This window comes from Chelonia mydas, chromosome 1 (assembly GCF_015237465.2).
Source record: "Chelonia mydas isolate rCheMyd1 chromosome 1, rCheMyd1.pri.v2, whole genome shotgun sequence".
NCBI classification, from domain to species: domain Eukaryota; kingdom Metazoa; phylum Chordata; order Testudines; family Cheloniidae; genus Chelonia; species Chelonia mydas.
In genome coordinates, this window is record NC_057849.1 from 221988808 (window position 1) to 222011791 (window position 22984).

Consider the following 22984-nt stretch of genomic DNA (forward strand, 5'->3'; position numbering starts at 1 on the left):
AGGAGAGGCTGCAGGAATTCTGTAGGGAGTAGCATGGAGTCAGTGGGCACAGTTTTTGAAGTGGGTGGGGGCAGACATCACAGGGGCATGAGAAGAAGGATGACCCGGTAGGTAGGACCTGGGGCTTGGAAAACCTGGGTTAAATTCCCTGATCTGCAACAGACTTCCTGTGTGACGTATGGGGATGATGGCACTTCTCCACCTTACAGGGGTGTTGTGAGGATAAATACATTACAGAGTCAGGTGTTCAGCTCCTATGGCACTTGGGACCAGCCACCATATGAAAAAGGAGCAGCTGTCATTGGTTGATGGTTGGATACGTTAGACCTGGGGGGACAGATCTGAAACCCCTCCAACATCTCAGCACGGCTCTGACCACTTCCTCTCCACCCCACTCTTCCCTGCACTCTTCCAACACTCCCTCCCCTGCACTGCTCCAACCCTTATTTGCCCCCAACAGCTCAGAAACCCCTGTCACTGCTCCAGCTCCTCCAACAGTCCCTCCAACACGTCCATTGCTCTGAGCCCCTCACGCACAAACTGCTGCTGCACGTCCCACTCCCACATCCCGAGTGCTTTAAGCCTGGCTACACACTCCAGCTCCTAACCCTCCCACCTCCCCAACTCCATTCTCCTCACCACTCCACACCCCTGGTAAGATTGGAGGGACCATAGGGTGGTGGTGTCACTAATCCCCTTCACTACCCCTGCTACCACCCCCATGCTATCGCTCCCACTTCCTCTCATCCCCATCCCTTCCCCCTGGCCTGAGTTCCCCCAACTCCTCTCCCTCACCACTCTTTCCAATTTGTTCCTCTCCCTCTAATCCCTTCCTTTCTCTTCAATCCCAAATCCCTCTCCCCTTATTCCCTGCTACTCCCCCACTCCCAATGTCCCCCCCCTCCTCTCCCAACCCTCACACTCTCAGCACTGGTCCCTCAGACACCCAGTGCTGCTCTGGCACTTCCATGTTCCCTAGCTTGGCCCCCAAAAAGGTATAAGAATTTTAAAATGTTATGAGCATCTCATGTTAAGGGGACTGAGTATCAGGAACCCCCTGACTCAGTTACATTGTTCATTGTACATTGTGGTATTTATTATCTTTCAGAAAATAGTTAGAGCCTCTTCTAAATTTGCAGTGCAAAGTGAAAAACCCAAACCCTTAACAGAAGCAGAGAGTAGCAACATTCAGGCTGCCTGGAAAGCATCTTGCTGTAGTCTTCCTGCACACGCACATTCAACGTCTCTGATTCATGAGTTTTAGCATGTACTGTTCTCAAGAGCTAAATTCTATGGTCAATAACATTTTCAGTATTGCTTCCCCAAAGGGGCAGTGGCAAGTGCTAGTGAGATAAATGTCAAGTAACTGAAATCAGTTGGGGGACAATCAGACATATTTGGAGCCCAGATGTGTGCAAAAAAAGCATTATAACTTAGAAGAACCAATAGTTTTTGTAAAATGCTGTTCTTTCAGGGGCTTTATCTCAGGAACACCTTGCTCAAATGACCCCCCAAGTCTGGACCACTAACACTACTAAGCACCCCTAAGAGACACTGAAAGTTTCAAGACAATCCAAGTAAGCATGCAGATTTTAGAGTACTTAGAAGTATCTACCTCTAAACAGAACCTGCTGCTCAACCTGGACCATACAAAGCTGGTGCTTCAGTATAATAGAAGATAAATTAGGCACTACTGTTGATTTTTTTTAAGAACATAAGAATGGCCATATTGGGTCAGACCAATCGTCCATCTAGCCCAATGTCTTGTCTTCCAACAGAGGCCAGTGCCAGATGCTTCAGAGAGAATGAAGAGAACAGGGCAATTACCTGGTGGTACATCCCTTGGCATCCAGTCCCAGCTTCCGGCAGTCAGAGGTTCAGGAACAACCAGAGAATGGGGTAGAGTCCCTGACTATCTTGTCCATTGATCAACCTACTCTCCATGAATTTATCTAGTTGAATCAATGTTGCAAGAGACCATTCAAAGGTGAAACGAGCAGTTAACATCTCTACTGTCATAGGACAAGGGAGGGTTAGTAGGTTACAAATTGTTGTAATAAGCTGTAAATCCAGTGTCTTTATGAAGACCATGATTTTTGGTGTCTCGGAGAGTTATGAATTTAAGTTCCCAGGCTTATCTTTTGAATCTGTTGCACAGGTTTCGTTTGAGGACGAAGACTGAGAGGTCAGATATGGAATGATTGTTTTGTTAAAAGTGTCCACCCATGAGTGATATGGTGGTTTTGTCTTTTATTATTTTTCTGTACGAATTCACTAGAGAGCATAGTGATTGTCCGGTTTCACCCACATAGTTGTTACTGGGGCATTTAGTGCACTGGATGAGGTACACTATACATGGTGATAGGCATGTGTAGGACCCTTGGACCTTGAAAGGTGTCTTGTGGGGGTTTTGATCATCAGAGCAGGTGATATCTGCAGGTTTTGCATCTGTTGATATAGCAGAGGCGTGATGTGTAATTACTTTGTGTGATATAAAAAGTATATCTAGATGTTCCAGCTTAACTTTCAATTTCTTTTCCTCAAGGTTTTATTGTTGTTGTTTTAAATAAGGAATTTTTCTTTAAAGAAAAGTATTTCTAAGATCTTGGCCCTGATCTTGCAACGATGTCAAAAGGGCTCCCTGCAGACACAAGGATGCTCTACTGGGAAGTCAGCTGAGGGACCAGGAGCCTTGTGGCTATTTTTTTGTTTTACTTATAATTTGATGTAAAATCATTTTAAATTGATAAGTACACATTCTGAAAAGTCACCTGAAGCGATTATTGCCAGGGAGAACAATTATGATTAGTTATCATTTATCTAGCACAGTGTGCAGTGTACCGTGAGGTTATTTTGAATTTGTTTTGGGACCAGTGTCACAATAAAACAATTAGTTTAAAAAATGTGAAGAATGAACAGAAAAGGGAGGGGTAATTAATTCCCCCTTTTAGGGCTTGATCCTTGTTCATGCTGAGTTGTACTTTTACTCCATGAGTAGTCCCATTGAACCAATGTCTACAGCACCTTGTCTACACTAGGGGCTTGTCTACTAATTCAAATTAAAATGCTGCAGCAGCACAAGTGTGCTCCTGTAGCGCTTCAGTGAAGACGCTACCTACACTGATGGGAAGGATTCTCTTGTTGGCATAGGTAATCCACCTGCCCACGAGATGGTAGCTAGGTCAGTGGGAGAATTCTCCTGTCAATCTAGCGCTGTCTACACTAGGGGCTAGGTCAGTTGAACTGTGTAGCTCAGGGGTGTGGATTTTTTACACCTCTGAGTGACGTAGTTATACCATCCTAATATCCTAGTGTAGAGCAGGACTAGGGTTCCTGAGCATGGCTCAGTGGTTAGGGCACTGGTTTAGGATTTGGGAACGTTTGGGCTCAATTCATTGCTCCACCACTGACTTCATGTGTGACCTTGGGCAAATGACTTAGGGCTGATCTACACGAAGAACGGACATCGGGATAGCTGCATCTCTCTGGGGTGTGAAAAATTCACACCCCGGTGAGATGTAGCTATACCAACCGTACCCCCAGTGTAGACAGCACTAGGGTCAAGAGAGGAATTGTTCCATTGCCTTAGCTACTGCCTCTCGGGGAGATGGATTACCTATGCCAACAGGAGAACCCCTCCCGTCAGCGTAGGTAGTGTCTACAGTGTTACACTACCACAGCTGCAGCAGCGTTTTAAGTGTAGACATACCCTTAGTATTTCCATTCCTCATCTCTATGATGGGCTTAATAGCAGTCCCCACCTTACGGGGGTGTTGTGAGCATATAATACAAGGGCTCCTGCTTGTGTTCAGGGTACCCTTGAATTGGGGCTGGGGCTGGTGATAAACTTCCCTAGTGTAGACATGGCCCAGCTGACACTTAGCAGGGTTGGTTTCAAGGGGCCTGTGAGGGAGAGGGCGGGAAAGGGAGACAGAGGAGGATGGAGAAGGGGCTAGATAAAGCCCAGGAGAGAGAGAGAAGAGGAAGGAGACAGGGGAGGCAGGGAGAGCAGGAGGCGGACAGGAGAAGCAAAGGGAGAGAAGAAAGGAGAAGGCAGGGGCTGGGGAAGAGGGTAGGCGTGAGAAGGGAAGGATGGAGAGATAGCAAGGAAAGGAGGCGGGAAAGAGGGAGGGAGAGGAGCAGCCGCAACTCATTTGAATAGCTGCCTCATTGTATCGCGGCTCTCCAGGCTCCTCCCAGGGGCTGCCTCAGAAACCAAGTATTCAAACAGGAGTCCAAGGGGAAGAAATGTGAATCCCGCCCCCTTTCAAGCCGAGAGAAAAAAGCCAGACAGCACTGCCGTGACACCAGCATTAGGTTCACTTCAAGCATGTCCTGAGGGGGGGGGGAGACACAGCAGAGTTGGGGGGGGGGGGGGAAGGGAGAGGGAGAGAGAGAGGAGTCGGGGCTGCTTTGCCAGAGGTGGCTGCTGCTGTCTCCTTATCCTGCTCCTCTGCCTCCCCCCCCCCCACCCCACCGGCTGAGTTCATTCACTGGGATTGGTTTCAAATGACGCCATCTCTTTATTTTTACACCAATGACCTCATCCCAGCAGCTTGAAGTTTACTGACCAGCAAAACTCTCTCTCTTCCCCCCCCCCCACTCCTTGTGTCTGTTTGTTCTAGCCATTTATTAGTAATTGTGTGGTTCCTTTTGGAAACCTCAGCCTTTTAAACTTTCTTTTCCCTTCGCAGCTTTTTTTCTTCTTCTTCCCCCCCTTCGTTTTCTCAAGCCATCTGGAGGGGGGGGGGGGAGAAAAGATCCAAACGTTTCCTCTCTCTCCTCCTTCCCCCCCCCCCGTCCCCCCCTTTAAATAGATCAGAATAAAGTTTTAAAGAAGAAGAACAGCCTGGAGCTTCCCAGCGGCTGGAAGGAGAGAAAGTTGGGTCTGGCAGCAGCTCCAGCAGCGAAGAAGCTGGTGGTAACTTTTTTTTTCCTTCTCCAGGAAACAAACCGGGGGGGGGGGAGTAAGTGTTGAAAAGAAAGTAGGGGAAGGAGGGGGCTGGCAAAAGGGTTTGGGGGAGTTTTCTCCCCAGGTTCCTAGGGGCAGCCCCGCACAAACAAAGGTCACCCCCTCTTTAGCTCCAGTGCGATAGGGACAGCACTCTAGGGTGGGCTGGAGATGCGATCTGTGATCTCTTTGCAAGCGATCTTTAAGATCTCCGAGGTGGGTTGCTCCTCTTCCCCAGTGTTTTGCTTTGTAGTTTTCTTGACTTGTGTTCTTTTGGTGGTGGTGTGTGTGTGTTTCAGCGTGTAGGCCCTAGGAGAAGAGGGAGATAGCAGTTCAGTGAATTGGGGTGAGGGAAGGTGGTGGAAGCTCCTAATAATGATGGGGCTATGGTATTATTCCATGCTCTCTCCTCATCTTCCCCACAATCCTTTTATTCCCCCCCCCCTCATTTTTTTTTTTTATTGGAAGGTTTGTTTATCTGGCCCTGGCAGTCCCCTTCCCCACCTCATATGGGAAGAAAGGGGGGACAGATGAGCTGCCGGTGAGAGACACTTTTTAGGCTTTAAAAAAGTACCAGATCCTAACTGTTGTGGGGTTTTGATTCTCTTAAACACTGCAAGCTGTTTTGTGGTTGTGTGTGGTTTGTTTTGTTTTGTTTTTAAATTCACCTTTGGAAAAAGTACATAGCCACCTGTCTTAAATCCCAGATTTTAAAGGAGAGGGACAGAGAGAGAAAGCAGGGCTTCCTTTTGTGTGAGGAGGAAAAAAACATGATTTTTAAAACAAGCAAAAAATTAGGTCGTTTGTTTACATTAATGTGTATTAAATAAAACAACCTTTTAGGGCTGTTTTGGGAATTTGTTGACTTTTTTTGTTTGTTTTTGCTTCCAGGAACAATAAGTGCTTCTGACCCTTTCAAATTTAGTAAACAGTAATTTGAATTCATGATTTCAAATGTTTTTAATTATTTAAAACAATGAAGTTTTTAAAAAAAATCATCTTTTTTTACAGTACTATCCAAAACTTTAAAAATGAGTGAAAGTACTGCCTTGAACTTTACTAAATATTTTAAGTAAGCAAGCCAACAAAATGGAGGTTGATGTAGAATCTAAAAAAAAAAATTACCTGTGAAACGTTAGCTTGATTCCATTTTAAATATAGTGATTTTAAAACGAGCTTGATTGGTGTTTTATATTACTTCAAGCCCTCCCTGGAATCTTTTTTTCTGAATGTTTTAAGAAGCTCTGGGAGAAGGAAACACCTCCACACATCAACATGTGCTGAATAAGGTGTATGTGACAAGTCTATTGCATAACCTGACCAGCAGTGGTGTTTTCAGTGTTCAACACTAGTAAACTACATCTAAGATGAAGGGCACTAAGCTGTAAAAAAAAAAACAAACAAACAAAAAACGTAATATGTTTTTGTACGTTATTGCAGTTCAAATTGATTATACATGTGTTCTCTTGTCCCTCTCTTTCTCTTCATCTTCCCCCACCCGCCAGATGAAAGGGGCATCGCTACTACATTTTACTGTTTCAGCTATGGCTAATTGTTGCTCAAACATTCGGTGTATATCCATTATAACATAAATATATACGCACACTTTAAACTTGCTGGAGGCATTTTGAGCTGTTTCTCACTGAAAAGATGTTTTCAGTTTCTCTCTGTGGTTTTTTTTTTTTTTTTTTTGGTGATCTTGCTTTTAGAATGTGTTTCTGTTCCTGGCAGCATATGGTTTGGTGGACACAGACTTATGAAGTGACAACTGAACAAGCAGGAGTTGGATTTTAAATGGGTGTATTTTTGGGGAGGGTGGAGAAATGTTAAGGATTAATTTCTTTGTGTGGTTGGTGTTCACCTTGCTGGCTCACTTGAAATTGGAGCGTTCACAAGTCTATTCCTGAGATGAAATATGAGGGAAGTGTGTATGTTTAAAAAGCATATAGAGGTTTTTTGGTGGTGGTGGTGGTGGTGGGAGGAATCAGGAGGAATCTCCCCCCTCCTCCTTCCCCCCCCCCCCCTTCAGCTTTTAGAAACTGGAGACAATTTTAAAGAATATGCTATCCCAAAGAGTTCATATAATGACCAGATATGCTTGTTGGTGGTGGTAGCAGACATTCCATACAAAAATAGAAATTTGCAAGAGGTTTAATATATTCTATGCAGTAAGCTTCATATTACAGTGGTGCTTGCATGTATCCTGATAGAGTGAGTGTGAGTGTGTTTTCTTAAATACAGCAAAAGTAATGGAGAAGGAAGTGTAAGTTCTAGGTGACAGCAGCAGGATTTTGTGGGGCGGAGTTAATATTAAATGTGCTAATGTCTAAAAAGACCGTGCAAGTTTCTAAAAATCCAGTGTACTTTATTCCTTCTCTAGATCAGGGTTTTGTGGGTGTTTGGTTTTTTTTTTTGTTTTTTTTTTACTCAAAATAAATATCTTTGCGGGTCCAGTTTTCTGTTTCTAAGCGGAAGTATTGGGACAAAATCAGTCCATAGTTACTCTGGTGCAACTGTGGAAGTAAATGGTCTTGATTCATCTCTGATTGCATGAAGTACACACTCTTGGTCCAGTGGGGATGGCTATCCTAGTAGGGGCACTGGACCTTGGTAGAAAGTAGTTTTAACCTTCCATAGGAGCCCATCTGTCAGGGGATGTGCTACAACTGCTGGGTACACTGGATGTCCAGCCAAAACAACGCACTTTCTGGTCACTGCCAGTCACAGGCCCTTTGGTGGAGTTGTGGTTATAGCTCCCCTATGCAATTGTAAACTCCAGCACCAAACATGCTTTCTGCCGTGAGAACCCTGTGCTTCAGTTTCTTCCAGCAGAAGCTGGCGGTATGCAGGGTGAATGGAGCCAAGTAAAGTTTCTGGATTTACACTGGTGTAACCAAGAGCAGAATATGCTCCTTCTTCTCTCAATCTAAATAATTCAGCTCACTAAGGCTTTGGAGGGCTAATTTAGGGTCCCTTTAGGATCTCTGGAAGCCTTATTATGTCTCAAATGTACTGTCCAGCTGATAAACTAATTCCAGCTAATTTTCAGGCTCCTGTACCTGCAGGTGAGGCAAAATCCTGTTGCCAAGCAAACAAAAACCTGGTGTGGACAAGTGAAATGTTGTGTTTTACTGCTATAAGGCTCGATACTGACCTGCACTTAAAAATTGTGGCTATGGTGACTGGCCAGTACCTTTGCCCTCAGGCTGAAGATGAGAAATGGCTTCCCCACCTCAGGTTCCATGTAAACCCTACCAAATGGCAAAAGAAACGGATCATTTCCCTCCCTAGGTTCTGATCCTGAAATGAGCTCTAGGACTTGGGATTCTGCCCTGACACAGCTCATTGCACCATTAGGGTATTCTGTTAAATTATTTCTCTGTCTATACTCGGTCCCGTGCATCCCCATGCTGCATTTTGAGAAGAGTGGTTAATTAGTGATGTGCCCCATATTTGACGGTGCTCACCAGGAAACTGAGGCTGGGGAGGCCAGTTTTCACTCCATTATTGCCTGGTGCTGTACTAACAAGTGGGAAATCATGGGCATTGCCCTGAATGCTGACCACCACAAGTGGGCAAATCACATGACAGACCATGGAGGTTGCTAGGGCGAATCAAGATCACACCAGGTGTACTGGTTCAGAGTTATCTTCCTTAGTTACTCGTGTGGCTTGGTTTATTAGTAGTTGTTGTTGTTTTTTAAAATCATATAACCAAGGGAGCAACTAGCCCCAGAGCAGAGCTAAATGAAGTAAGGCAAGCTAAAATAAGTGCATTTCTGAGGGAGACAGGTCCTGGCAGGGGGTGGCATTGTCACCTTTAAGTCATAAGTCCCAGGCTGTCAGTACACCTTTTGATTTTAAGGTAGGTCAGATCAGCAGCTTCCTCTTCTAAGAGGGGATACAGAACATAACTCTCTTCCCCCCGCCCTGCCAAATAATTCATTTGGACTACTTAAAAAAACAACAATAAACTGAGAAACATCTTGTACAACAATGAGATTGGGCCAGATCAGATGCCTTTATGAAAATGCCCATATAGGAACCAGAAAATTCCATGTAGGAGAGTATCTGAATTCCCTCTGTATTCTTCTACTGGGGGAGTTTGACCAGTGGGTTGGGGGGTCAGAATTTGCACATACCCTCCCCTACTACACAGTGAAAAAACCTGCGTTCTGTCCCACGAGCCACATGGATTGTGTACAGAGGGGCCCCTTAGTATGCCGATCCCAAGGGTATAATCTAGCTCGTGTCTGTCTCTATTTTTTATTTTTAAATCTCTTGCGTCCTTGTGGCTATTTTGTTGGGTGTTGCCTGGCCATGCCCTGGTTTTCTGGATGTTTTGTGTAGGAAGTAGCATGTCTCTGTATGTTAGAGTAGAAGATCATTTCTCCCCCCCCCCCCCCCCCCCCCCCCCCAAGACTTCTGGAGTGCATTTAATATGTTTGAGATAGAGTTGCTTGTGTGGAATATGCAAATATCAGAAAGTGTCTTTGCATTCCATGAGCTCTATGAAGAGAAATACTTTGAGTAAACTGATCATCAGAAAATGGCAAATTCATTTTTCATGACTATTAATTGTTGGCCTAACACACGTGTGGCATGTGTATAAGTCTGCATAGTCCTCCTGCATGAATAAAAGTTGGGGTCAAAAGATGTGGCTATTGGGTGACACTCTGATATAAAGCCTCTTGTGTCTGGCTCTGGTTTCAACCCAGCTGAGGACAGTAATGTTTGGAAGTCATTGCCATCTCTCTGAGGTGGGTGAAGTGTGAGTGAGTGGTCTTTGTCATGTTTCTAGTAGATACCTGAAGGACCAAATCCTCAATCTATTACATCAGTTATATAATAGTGTAGCCCCATTCATTTCAGTAAAGTTACCAGGATACAACTGGTGCAGCAGAGTTGAGAAACAAGCCTGGAATCTGAACTGCCTTCACTACTAGAGGTGGTTCTGAGTTGAAGCACATTGCTGGGCTAGGGATAGCAGCCCACTACTGCTGACCTTGCTGTATCTCTGGATAGACATTTTTGGTCTTCTGGGCTCTCTAGAACTTTCATTTAACGTCTGAAGAAAAGGAAACGTATTTTAAGGGACAGTTTGGCTCCATCCTTTATAAATTTCTGTAGTTTAGTCAGAGCATCTCTTAGTTTGCTTAGGGATATGGCTTGTTGGCAGCTGCTGGCATCTCTAGTGGTGACCTTGTTGGCCACCAGTAAGTTATTTTTCCTCAGTGCCAGATGCAAGTCGGCATCTAGAGGAGGAAAGAGGGGGGGCAAGGCCTTGCGTCTCCTGCTGCACTCTGTAGTCTGCTACTGAGCCAAGACTGACCTACTCAGAATTGGCTCTGAGAAGATTGGCTTCGTTCCATTTTGTGTCCCTATGAAATGCTCCTGCAATTTAGAAACAAAGTGAAATAATTGGGCAGGCTAGAGAAGCAGGGAAGAGAGAGCGAAAGAAAGTTGCCATTGGTGCTAGAAGGTTTGCTGTGACACTGCACTGTGTGGTTGTATCTTTTTAAACTTCTGAGGTGCAGTGAGGTAGGCAGAATGATCCTTTCTTAGTTTTGTTACCTTTCCTCCATCTTCCCAGTCCCACACACTGCAGTTCTTCTGATTTTTCTTTCTCGCACTGTGTGAACTAACTGAATCATTAGCTATAGCATTTATGGTCCATAAATATGCCAAATTAATTGGTGAACAGGGTGCTTTAGCTGAGGAAATCCTTAGTTAAATCTATGCCTTTATTTGACACAACACGAGCCGTGCACCTTCAGCAAACTTTTTAAACATTTCTCTTCAGACACAATATTAGAGTTGTTATATAACAGATTGGGTAGATATAGTTTTGATGATCCTTTTTCAGTGACTTGACTAAACCCCCTACACATAGGTTCTTTCAAATGTGTTTTCACACCCTTTTGTTTATAATATTTCACATTTAAGGTAAGACTTTCTCAGTTTTCTTTTTACGTGTAACAAATATTGATCTGTTTTTGTTCCATCTCCTCTCACATAATAGTTTTAATTTTTCTAGATAAAATGATAGTACAAAATACAGCCTGTTGATTTCTTATGATAAATCTCATTTAAAATATTGAATGATAACCTACAAAAATTAGAATATGAAAGACATTCTCCATAAAACTATAACTATTTTAAGTTAGGTCAAATTTCAGCCCTAAACTACTGGACAAGGTCTCGTAATGTTGAGATCAAACTATTGATAATTAGTTTCATTGTGCTGTATTTCATTTTGCTCTGTGCGTGAAATGGGGCTGTTTAGTGACTAAATTATAGTTTAATGTGTTTCTGCACATATGGTCTTTCATTTAAATGCTCTTGCATATTTGTCTTCAATGTTTTATAGTATTTAGTGGTGATGGGAGGCAAAAAGATTGACCTGAGTGCTAAATGGTAGCAACATGTGACTGAGAACTTTTGCAGAGAGCATAAAATGAAGAGGACAACAGAGACTAATTGAATGAAATTCCTTTTATGCACACATTCTTGGGTTTGAATGACTAGTATGTATTCAGCCTGCTGGATTAGAAGGCTTTGGCTCTGCATGGATAGCATAGATGTTGCTCTCAAAATAGGAGAGAATTTGTAGGCAGCTTCCCCCCACCCCTTACTCCTGATAAATTAGATTCTATAAGGAAAAGTTGAAGAAAAATGAAGTAGTTTTATAGTAAGGCTTGTTTAAGGCTAAATCACTATTAATTACTGGAATAGCAACATCCTATTGCTAATATTTTTTTTTGTTGTTTTTGGACTGATCTGTATAATTCACTCCTGGTTTGAAAGGCTCCTGTTTCATGCCAGGATTTGGGTTTCAGGCCAATGAAGATATTGCAGTGTACTATGCATGGGGGAGAGGTAGGGTTGGGGGCAAGTTTAGTGCCACATTTCAGATAAGATGTTAAGGTCCTGCTTGGCTCTGGGTGTCTGTAAGTAAGAAGCTGCTGAGCCCCCAGCCGGACCTCTTGACCCTACCCGCCCACACCAGGATGAACCAGCCAGTGATACCGCTGATGATGCTGGAACCCCCCTTATGCAAGGTAATGAGGACACCATCTACCTGCAGTATCCCCTCGCTGCGGACATGCTCATCTGCCCCATCTGCTCTCCGCCCCAAAGCTTCCACCTCCTCGGTGTCGTCACCAGGCACCTGAAGAGATGCCACAGCAAGCGGGGTTGCCTTCAGCTGTGCCCTCTGCAGCCTGCCCTTCGAGACGCAGAAGCAATGCAAGACGCACCAAGTCGCCTGCAGGAAACGCCTCAAGGGAACAACAGAGTCTCCTGCCCTGGCTCCCAGCCCTCCTGCTGTACGCCGGGCCGCTGCTCCTGAGCCTCAACAAAGAAAAGCGACCTTGCAAGAAGCCTACCCCTGTCAAGAAGCCTGCCCCTGTCGCCAGACCAGCGGAACGGGATGCTGCGATCGAGAAGGTACCAGCTGCCTCAGGGAACATCACCCAGGTCCTCGCCAGCAGGAGGCCCGTCTCACCCTCTCATGTCACCAAGCAAATCTCCATACTGAGACAACTCAGTGCTACCTTGCCACCTGTCCAGCACGTCCCTGTCCCCAGAAGGATCAGCGCCCCACCACGTATAGCTGCTCGAGATCCTGTCGCCGGAAGAGCCAGCGCCGCCCCTCAAACCGCCCTGCGAACTCCAGCAGCCAGAGGAGCCAGCACCATGCCCCAGATCGCCCTACAAACTCCAGACGTTACTGAAGGAACCATCCCTGCAGCCGCAGCAAAGCACCGGGCCTTCACTGCCAGACGGCCCAGCACGGCCCCCAAGTCCATTCTGCAGGACACTGCCTACAGGAGATCTCACACTCCAGCATCAACCGCCCAGGCAGCAGCCACTCATAGAAGGATCAGCGGTGTCCCAGCAACTTCCGAGCCAGACTGCGTCTCTCCGACCACTAGCAACACCAGCATCCTGCCAGAGATCCCGCCCCAGCACCCAACCGAAGGGAATCCTGACCCATGAGATAGATGGCAGGCCGACCACGCAGGCTTTGAGCCTGCACCAGACGTGGTTGAGGACCATGACGGCCAGCAGCCGATGGTGAGGGCTGGACTGAGGAGCTACAAGCAGCAGCTTCCTTTGACTACTTCGACCTCCTCATAGACAGGCTCACCCAAGAACTGTCTGCAGAAATCGCTCCCAGGAGAAGTTCGAACCAGGAGAATGCCCCGCCTGCCCACAGAACGCCTGCTGCAAACCACACCACCACCACCAGGGGAGCAGAAGTAGAGATGCCAGCCGCCACTACGATCCAGTAGCGGCTTCAAGGATCCAAAAGCTGTACCGGGCAAACCGCTCCAAGGCCATGAGGGAGATCCTAGACGGGCCCTCGCCCTACTGCATGATCCCATCTGAGAGTGTCTACAGCTACTTCAAGGATGTATTCAACCGCATAGCCCAGAGTGACGTGCAGCGTCCAGAGTGCCTCCGCCCCTTGTCGACGAAGCAGGTGTCCTGGAAACTGACTATACGCCCAAGGAAGTGATGGCCAGACTCTCAAAAACAAAAAACACAGCTCCTGGGGAAGACAGCATCCCCTACAGCCTCCTGAAAAAGCGAAATCCCGGCTGCCTGGTCCTCGCCATGCTCTTCAACCAGTGCAAGCGATTCTGCCAGACTCCCAGCTCCTGGAAGAAGGCCATGACGGTACTGGTGTACAAGAAGGGCGAGTGGGATGACCCCAGCAACTGGCGGCCCATCTCCCTCTGTTCCACGATGTACAAGCTCTATGCCAGCTGCCTGGCGTTGAGGATCACGGAGTGGTCGGTGAGCAGGGGAGCCATCAGCTCCATCCAGAAAGGCTTCATGTCCTGCGAGGGCTGCTATGAGCACAAATTTGTCCTCCAAACCACCATCGAAACAGCCAGAAGGGTGCAGAGGCAGTGCACGGTAGCGTGGCTCGACCTGGCTAACGCCTCTGGGTCCATGCCCCACCACCACATCTTTGCCACGCTCCAGGAGTTTGGGATGCCAGCGAAGTTCCTTTGTGTGATCCGAGAGGTGGATGAGGGATGCAGCACCACCATTCGCTCGGTCAAAGGGGAGACCGCCGAGATCCCGATCTGGAGCGGAGTTAAGCAGGGCTGTCCCCTCAGCCCCATCATCTTTAACCTCGCCATGAAGCCATTGCTGCGAGCGATCTCCAATGGCACAGATGGCTTCAATCTCCACGGTGAGAGGGTGAGCGTCCTGGCTCATGCGGATGACCTGATCCTGACTGCGGATGATCCAGAGAACCTCCAACGTATGCTAGATGCCACCAGTCAAGCTGCCGATTGGATGGGGCTCCGCTTCAATGCAAAGAAGTGCGCAACTCTCCACATCAACAGCAGCAAAAGGGACTCAGTGCAGACGACAGGGTTCCAGATCCAGGGCGAGCCCATCATCCCCCTGGCAGAGGGGCAGGTGTACCAGCACCTCGGCACGCCGACGGGTTTCCGTGTCCAGCAGATACCCGAGGACACCATCCAGGAGATCTTGCAGGATGCCACCAAGATTGACGCCTCCCTGCTAGCACCATGGCAGAAGATAAACGCCTTGAACACCTTCCTGATCCCCTGCATCTCATTTGTCCTAAAGGGATCTGCCGTGGCGAAAGTGCCCCTCAACAAGGCAGACAAGATCGTCTGGCAGCTGGTGAAGAAGTGGCTGTTCCTTCCCCAGAGAGCCAGCAATGAGCTGGTCTACATCACCCACAGGCATGGTGGTGCCAATGTCCCCCGCATGGGCGACCTGTGTGACATCGTGGTGATCACCCTCGCCTTCCGCATGCTGATGTGACCCGACTCCATGGTAAGGAACATCACGGCAAACGCCCTCCATGACACAACAAAGAAGTGGATCGGCAGAGCACCCTTCAACCAAGACACCGCCACCTTCCAGAGCGGTTTCCTGGATGGTGAATTCGGACGGGACGGGCGCGACATTGCTTCACTGTGGTCCCGTGCTCGCAATGCCACACATTGCCTGGGGAAGCGCATCAGCTGCCGCTGGGAGTTGTGCGAGGAGCGTCAGGAGCTGGGAGTCCTGGTGCTGCAGATCAGGTCCAACAACAACACCACAGTCACCCCGAGCGCCAGGGGCATGCTGGAGGGGACCCTGAAGGCAGCCATCCACTCACTGTACATGGAAACCCTGAAGTGTAAACTGGACCAGGGTAAAGCCTTCGAACTGACCAGCAGGTGGGACGCCAGCAACCGCTTCCTCGCCGGGGGCGGCTTCACCCGTTTCGCCGACTGGCTGTTCATCCACCGTGCCCGGCTCAACGGCGTCCCGCTCAATGGAGCCGTCCGCCACGGGAACCGAGACAAGCGTTGCAGGAAGTGCGGCTACTCCAACGAGACCCTGCCCCACGTCCTGTGCAGCTGCAAGCCCCGCTCCAGAGCCTGGCAGCTGCGCCACAACGCCACCCAGAACCGCCTGGTGAAAACCATCGCACCGCGCCTGGGGGAGGTCGCCGTGAACTGCGCCATCCCCGGTACTGACAGCCCGCTGCGACCCGACGTGGTCGTCACCGACGAGGCCCAGAGGAAGATCATCCTCGTCGACGTCACGTCTCCTTTGAGAACAGGACCGCGGCCTTCCATGAAGCCCGAGCTCGTAAGCTGGAAAAATACGCCCCCCTGGCCGACACCCTGAGAGCGAAGGGTTACGAGGTGCAGATGGATGCCCCGCTCGTCGGAACCCTGGGCGCTTGGGACCCCAGCAATGAGCGTGTGCTGTGGACCTGTGGGATCAGTCGACGCTATACACGGCTCGTGCAGACATCATCCAATGGTCCAGGGACATATACATCGAACACATCACCGGCCACCAACAGTACCAGGAGGTGTGAGCTGGTACGACATCATGCATCAACTATGGGAAAGGGACTGAGAGGCTTTTTCCATTGGACCATATGAACGGGAACCATAAACTCACTGAACATTAAATCCCACCAAATGAGGGTAAATCCATCCTCATCATCGTATCCACTCATTATACTCCACACCTGAACATAGCCATTATATGAACAACATACCCCCATATCTCAATGTCTGTACTTTGACCCGTTAAACTTTTACCCCCAATCGGAGAGATTGCAGATTATGTATTCCTTACGCCACCCGTTCCTAAACTGAATTTTGCACCCCTTGATAATCTGTACCTTATTCCCTGATAACCAGAAACTTCTATGCTTAAAATCTGTACTGTTTTCTTTTTACTTCAACATCATCTTAATAGAATTATTATTCTAACAGTCTAGGATAAATCTGACTGTTCTGACTAACTTGCTCTCTTCCCCATTGAAACAGGTTCTAATTCTGAAGGCTGTGTGTGAGAACTGTTTAAGATCCTGTTATGACTTCAGTGTTTCCCTAAACATCAACCATGCTACCAATTTTCAGTTTATGACTGTAATGCTTATTTGGAATATATGAAAGGTACTATATAAAATCTAAATTGCACTCTAATTCAAATTGTATAAAGAGACATCAGTTAACGAGAAGTAATTCTATAAAAAGTAGATGTGCTTAATGATACTTTCGTCATCCTCCTTCCACCTTTTGAATTCAATGCAACCAATTGCTAAAAGAAAAACTAGCTGCAGCTACACTTGATTTAAAAGTTGATGTCTCCGCCTTACCCCACTTAGACCATAACACAACAACGAATAGACAAGTAAATTAGGAATAGATACTTCCCAGAGCAAAAGAGCATGGCCAGCAAAACAACAGTATCCTAGTATTATCCTATTACTCTTGTTAAAAGTATTTTAAAATTACAAAGTACGTTAGGGCCAAAATTTTAAGAACAGCTTAAATTTAGTCATCACAATCGATATTTAAGAAGCTGCCTGACTTCCTGTAGAGCTGTCAATCCAATAGCTTCCATTCATGCTGGATTTTGGTCTTCTAGGCTCAATGTTTCTTATTTGAAGAGGAGCCAGACCAGAAGGGGTGGTTAAGGAACATTTATGCTTCCTTTCACTTCCCAGAAATATCACCTCACTTCATTGTGTCACCCACATATTGTCAGTTAAACCTGTTTAGTCATTGTGCTGCCTTGTCACTTTTTCTTAAGAGCCAGAACTTTAAAATTTTGCCTTGGAACAATCAACTTCCCTTGTGATGACGACAGAGTTGAAAAACATACGGTGCCTTCCAGAATATTTTTGAAGAGCACTACGTTCATTGTCCGTTCTGGATTTTGTAATGATCCTGGGGAATCTGTTTTTGAAGGCTTTCAGCCTTTTGTCTGATTACCAAAATAGTTTGGAGAAAAGAGTTAGATTTGACTTGTGCCCCCTCCCTCCAAAATCTGCCTTTGGTAATGGTAGGTATGTTCCTCATCAGTACATTAATTGCCCTCATTGGAAGAGTTGCACTAAAATTGGAGAAAATTAGAGGTATCTTCCAAATAAAATGGTTAGAGCAAATAGTATAAACATGAACTCAGTTTAAAAAAAAAACCAAACCAAAACTACTCCCTTCTCAAGTAACTCATAAAGCTGTCCTGACTGCTGAGCAAGGGAGAAAAACGTTTAAGAGAAAATATAGATGCCCAGTCTTAGCACAGAGGCTTAACATATTGTGAGTTCCATATAACAGTCCAAAGATCAAATCCAGAATAGCAGAAGACAAATGGCAAATCAGCTATTCATACTGTAGAGCAGTAGGCACTTTGAAAAAGTTTTGCCTTGGGGTGGGGGGTGAGATTGTATCGATTAAGCGAGACACACGTTTTGGGCCTAAACAACATAACCCAGTGGCTTTCTTTGTTTTGTTTTGTGTGTGGTGGTGGCTGGTGTTTTGTTTTGTTTTTGTTTTTGTTGGACAAACTTGAGTAGCCCTTAAATCTTTTACCCAGTGAACCAATGTGGTATGATTTGACAACACAGTGCAGGTGTGACCTATTCTGGTATGAGGAAATGCAGAGTAATATTCTATCAGCTGCTTTTGTTGAGATGAAACCTATAGAAAAGCAATGGGGAAGTTTAGGTATTTTGTTTGTCTCTAACAATGTTATGAGTTATTAATGACCTCTGCCTGTTAAGGGACAAAAAAGTTAATGGCAAGTCCGTTATGTGCTTTATTTAATGGTGTAGTAACCAAGCATATTTAGCTACTTTTGTCCAAACAGTCTGTATAGCAACATCTGATTTAGGTGGGTATGAAATGTCTGCATTGCTAAATGAGAACACATATGTCCTTTAACTCAAACCTTGAGAGGGGGTGGGGTGGGGTGGGGATGTAGTATTTTGAGAATTTTTTTCTCTCTTTGAAATTATTGAATGACTAACCTCTTTCTAATCCAGCTGTGGCACAAATATTCCAGATTTTACACAAAATAGGCAGGATGTTTCTTGATCCATTGGCTTTTAGGTCTCATGTTCAGTCTATAATTAAGATGTTGTAGAGTAGGAAAGGATGGGGGGTGATGGTGGTGAAATCTTATCACTGACACAATTGAGAGCTAGCCTCCAACCCTTGTTCTAATAAGAAACCTCTGGGTTGTATTGCTTGGAGTTGTATGCACTTATGAGGCCATCACTTAGCAGCACCTAAAAATAGCTGAATATAGTGACATTGTTAGCAAACACTAGTTTAAAGAGACATAATTGTTTGTTTGGGGAATTTTAAAGAGTACGAAGTTTTCTTTCAGAACTCCATCTGCTTTGCCAGAAAAATGGCCTTTAGGGCATTTTAAACCAGGGTGAAATCTTTAAAGGCTTAGGTTACTGAAATTCTTTAATTAAAATAAGCAATTTTTGTGGGGGTCTGGGTGAGGGGTTTTAAAAATTCCTTAGCAAGAGTCCATCCTTAATATGGACAAGTGCTGTCTCTGGCCCTAATTCAGCAAAACATATAAGCTTGTGATTAACAAAACAAAGTGCTCAAGTCCTATTGAAGTCAGTGGGTTTTAGGTATAATAGGCTCTTTGCTGAATTGGTGTATCTTTTAAAGTTGGAGAAAATGTTGTTTTGAGATGTATCTGAAAATAAACAATGCTTAGGGGGGCAGGACACAGATTTTTGGAACATTTATGTCAGAAATCCCTTGCACGGGTGGATTTGTTCTGTGTTGTTTGTCCTATGTGGTAACATCTCTTTTTCCGGAGGGCCAGCCATTATTTTTAGTGAAATATTTGCTGCTTTTCTGTTCTCTCTCTCTCTCTCCTAAAACTCTCTCTTGTATTAATATGGGGGCAAATAACTCTCCCCCCCACCACCTTCCTGAAAGGTCTCTAATTGCTGTCAGAAGTTGGCTGTCATATGCTACAGTTGGGCTTGAAAATTCTACTTACCTGTGGAAAATAGGAGTTTTTAAACAATCCCCCCCTCCCCGTCAGATACCATCCGCTTTTGCAGAATGTAAGCTACAGTAATTAAAAACAAAACATCTGCCCTCCCAACAAATCAAAAACACAAACAAAACTGCTACCACATTCTTTTACCTCCATTTCCCCCCACCTCCCCCCAAAGCTTTCTAGCCATTATGGTTGTAGATAACTTTGCAAACATAATTAAGTATACCTTGATGTACAGTACTATCTTCCCATGTCTGCAGGCTGAGCTTCAGTGCCTCTGGCAACACTCTGAGCAGCAGCAAGCTTCAGTGGGGTGGAAATGGCTCAGTCTTTCCAGTTTCTTCTGTGGCTGTCCACAGCCAGGTGGGCAGTGGTGAAACTGACAAAAATAAAGCCAGTTTGACTTTGCTGCTGCTGTTTAGGATAATGGGGATGAATTGGGTGGGAGGAGAACAAGTAGGGAACACAGTTTAGAGGAAGAGAGGATGTGATATAAGTAGAGAGAAAAGAAGAAACACAGTGGAGACAGTGCAGGAAAAGATGCACTATGATCTAGTATGGGAAAGAAAAAAAGAAAAGTAGAGTGAAAGCTGGTGGGCAAAGGAGAAAAAAAAAGCTATTAAAATGGAATGTTTGAGAGTGTTGTAATACAATTGGGCTTTGTTCCTTTAAACGATAGGGAGTGTGGTTCTAGGTTGGTGACAAGGCAGGTATTTCATTCTGATTAGTAGCCTTGTGCTAGTGGGTATCGAGTAAGGTTGTATTTCCCCTCCCCCCAAAAAAACAAACCCAACTTTGGTACGGTATTTTAACATAGGTTTTTTGCAATTAATATATGGTAGTCACTAGATGTAGTCCAACAATATTTTAGGAAGTATAGGAAAATACAATTTCTGGTAGGATCAGTATTGCAAATACTACAGGTCCAACTAGAGAATGTAAGAAAACTTTAATACTAACTTGCTTTGAGTGGGAGTTATGTTTAAGAGCATACTGTTTTTGTAACTTTGTAATCCTAGTTCAATTTAAATCATCATAATATAACAGGCACACTCAAAATCCTGCATGTGGAATTGGGATATGTGATTGCTCTTGGGGAAGGGTATATTTTTTTCCTTGTCTTGTGATATGGATTTTAAACAGTAAAACTTAGAAAGGCAACCAACAGATGAATTGCATTTCAAATACTACACCATAAAAATAGCCTACCTCTTCGTCATCTGGAGAGGCCTCTGTTTATTTAAGGCCCAAGGACAGTAGGCCACAAATAACTTGCTCTCAGGCACCTGTAAAGAAGTGTCATAGATGCACCTTAGGGGGGGGAATGTATATATCAGTCTTCACTAATTGATTTCTTGATGAATGCATGATTTACCTCTTCTTCTCCCCCCTCCCCCCTTCACTTATCCTTGGATGTTTACATCTGTACAGAACATAAGTATGTGGTTAGTTCGGGTAGAAAAGAGATTTTTGCCTTTAACATGACTTAAACTTTAAATGATACGGTATATGTGACTAGTGATCTGGAGTGCTTCTAAAATATCCAATCCAGGAGACTGATGCCCTCTAGTCACAGCAGGCACAGTGGTGCTTGTGTTAGCTTCCACAGACCACCCTGCTATTGTTTGTTTTTTTTTATTTAAATAATCTAGTATTATATTAGTGAGTGGTGTGTATACACTGAGTGATGTACAAACACATAAGAAGAAATGGTCACTGCTCCAAACAGCTTTAATCTAAACACGCAAAACAGAAAAATTTTGATTGATGCCTTATAAGCAAAATATCAAAGTATAAAACTTCTCTAGATGTTAAAATAAATATTCCTCAAACCATTCTCTCTCCCTCTCTGTTCTGATCTCCAGCCAGCCTGCTCTTCTATTGCTGCCCAAGGATCAGTGGGCAAGATTTTCAACTGAGGTAAATTAACTTAATTTCAGTACACCAGCTGACAGTCTTTCTTGCTTTGTCTCTAGTCTGTCCTGGAGGGACCATCAAGGCATGAAAGGTTTCCCCTCTCCAAACCTATTCAATGCTTGCCTCTCTGCTGAGACAGCCAATAGTTGCAGTTGTGGCTTTGTGATTGGACATGTCTGCTAGAAATGAGACTGAAACAACAAATTCATTTCACATATTCCGTCTAATGGCAGCTATTATTGGTCACTACACACCAGGACTGGATTGAACTGGCTGCTTTTTAAAGTCTGAAGGGTTCTTAATCCATTTTAAATCTCTTGGTCTCCCAAGAGTTAAGAAATTACAAATAGTCTTCACATGAGGATGAATTTCAGTTCCACTGCCTTAGTTAAAATTACTGGCATTTTCTTCTTTGCTTACCATATGTAAAGCATGTTGGAATATTTTGAATGAGTGCTATATAAAACCATAGTCTAAATAGATCTAGGGACAGCACGTTACAGGAAACTGTTTAATATTAGTTTATTTAAACTTTTTTTTAACAGTCTTGCAGACCTATCCTTTTGGGCTGTGTTTTCTTCACATTTCACAAGCTGAGCAGGGTTGGGCCGAGATTCAGACAGCACTTGGATATGGGGTCTCAAAGGAACATTTAGGAAATGGTGTTGGTGATTCCATAGGTAGAAACACAGAAATTGCTGTACTGGATCTAGTCACTCTAATTTAGTATCTTATTTGTGAGTGTGGCCAGCACCTGATGCTTCAGAAGAATGTGCAAGAAACCCCAGAGAGGACAACTAAAAGTCTTTCTTTTTTAGATCCGACTTGATTTGACTTTTCATTTTCATTCAATCTCCCTGTGTCCGTGCATTTTGAGAATAGGTAAATAGGAGTGATTGACTTTACCTTGTCCTTACCATTGTTTTGTATACCTCTAACGTGTCCCCTCACCAAACAAAATGGTACTAGTCTTTTTAGTCTCTCTTCATATTGAAGACTTTCCATACCTGTAATAACTTTTCTTACCTGACTCTGACCATATTAAAATATATGGTCAGAGACAGACTAAAATATTATTAGATATAGCTATAGCCAGAGACGTAATATTTATCTATAAAATATTGTGCGCGAGAGAAACCAGAACTGAACACAGTACTCCAGGTGAGGCTATGCCATTGATAATACAGTGGCATAATATTTTCAGGGTGTGTGTGTGATGGTTTTTTTTTTTTTTTTTTAATCTTAGCATTTGGTTTTTGAATGCTGCTGCATTTGATTAGACATTTTTCATTGAGCAGTTCCACAATGATGCCTGGATCTCTTTTCCATGAGCAGCCACAGTTTAGAAACTGGTCATTCAAATTATTCCTTCCAACCTTGCTTTTGTAAACACTGATTTCAATCTGTATTATGCTGCCCATTACCTAGGTTGGATAGGAACCTTTGAAGTTCGTCACAGTAGCCTTGTCTAATCTAAATTTTGTCACTAGCAAACTTTGCCACCTCACTGCTTGTCCCCTTTTCCAGGTCATTAATAAATGTTAACCAACACTGGTCTAAAACAGAAGTATGTGGCAAAAACATTAACCCTGCTGTTAACATTTTTGCCAAGTTAACTACTTTGTCTTGTCTCTTTGTCTCTAATCTGTGGTGATATTTTATCTCTAGCTCCATGATTTAGATTCCTTCTATAGCCTTTTGTTAGGGACTCTGTCAGATTTTTTTTGGAAAGTCCAAATAAATCCCATCAAATAGTTTTTTAGACACTTGTTGACGTACTCAAAATCTA

At 44.7% G+C, this 22984-nt stretch overlaps 1 protein-coding gene across 5 annotated transcripts in view; it reads left to right on the top strand.

Annotated features, from left to right (window-relative positions):
• DUSP16 (dual specificity phosphatase 16) overlaps window positions 1-22984 on the top strand; it is a 114323-nt gene that overhangs the window by 16838 nt on the left and 74501 nt on the right. The window contains exon 1 of one of the 5 annotated variants that reach the window (XM_007056932.4): window positions 4258-4921. The exons of 1 other annotated variant lie outside the window; for it this stretch is intronic. The gene's annotated coding sequence lies outside the window, so the exon portion shown is untranslated. 3 more of the 5 variants (XM_027819292.3, XM_043533395.1, XM_043533271.1) reach the window with 3 other exon arrangements.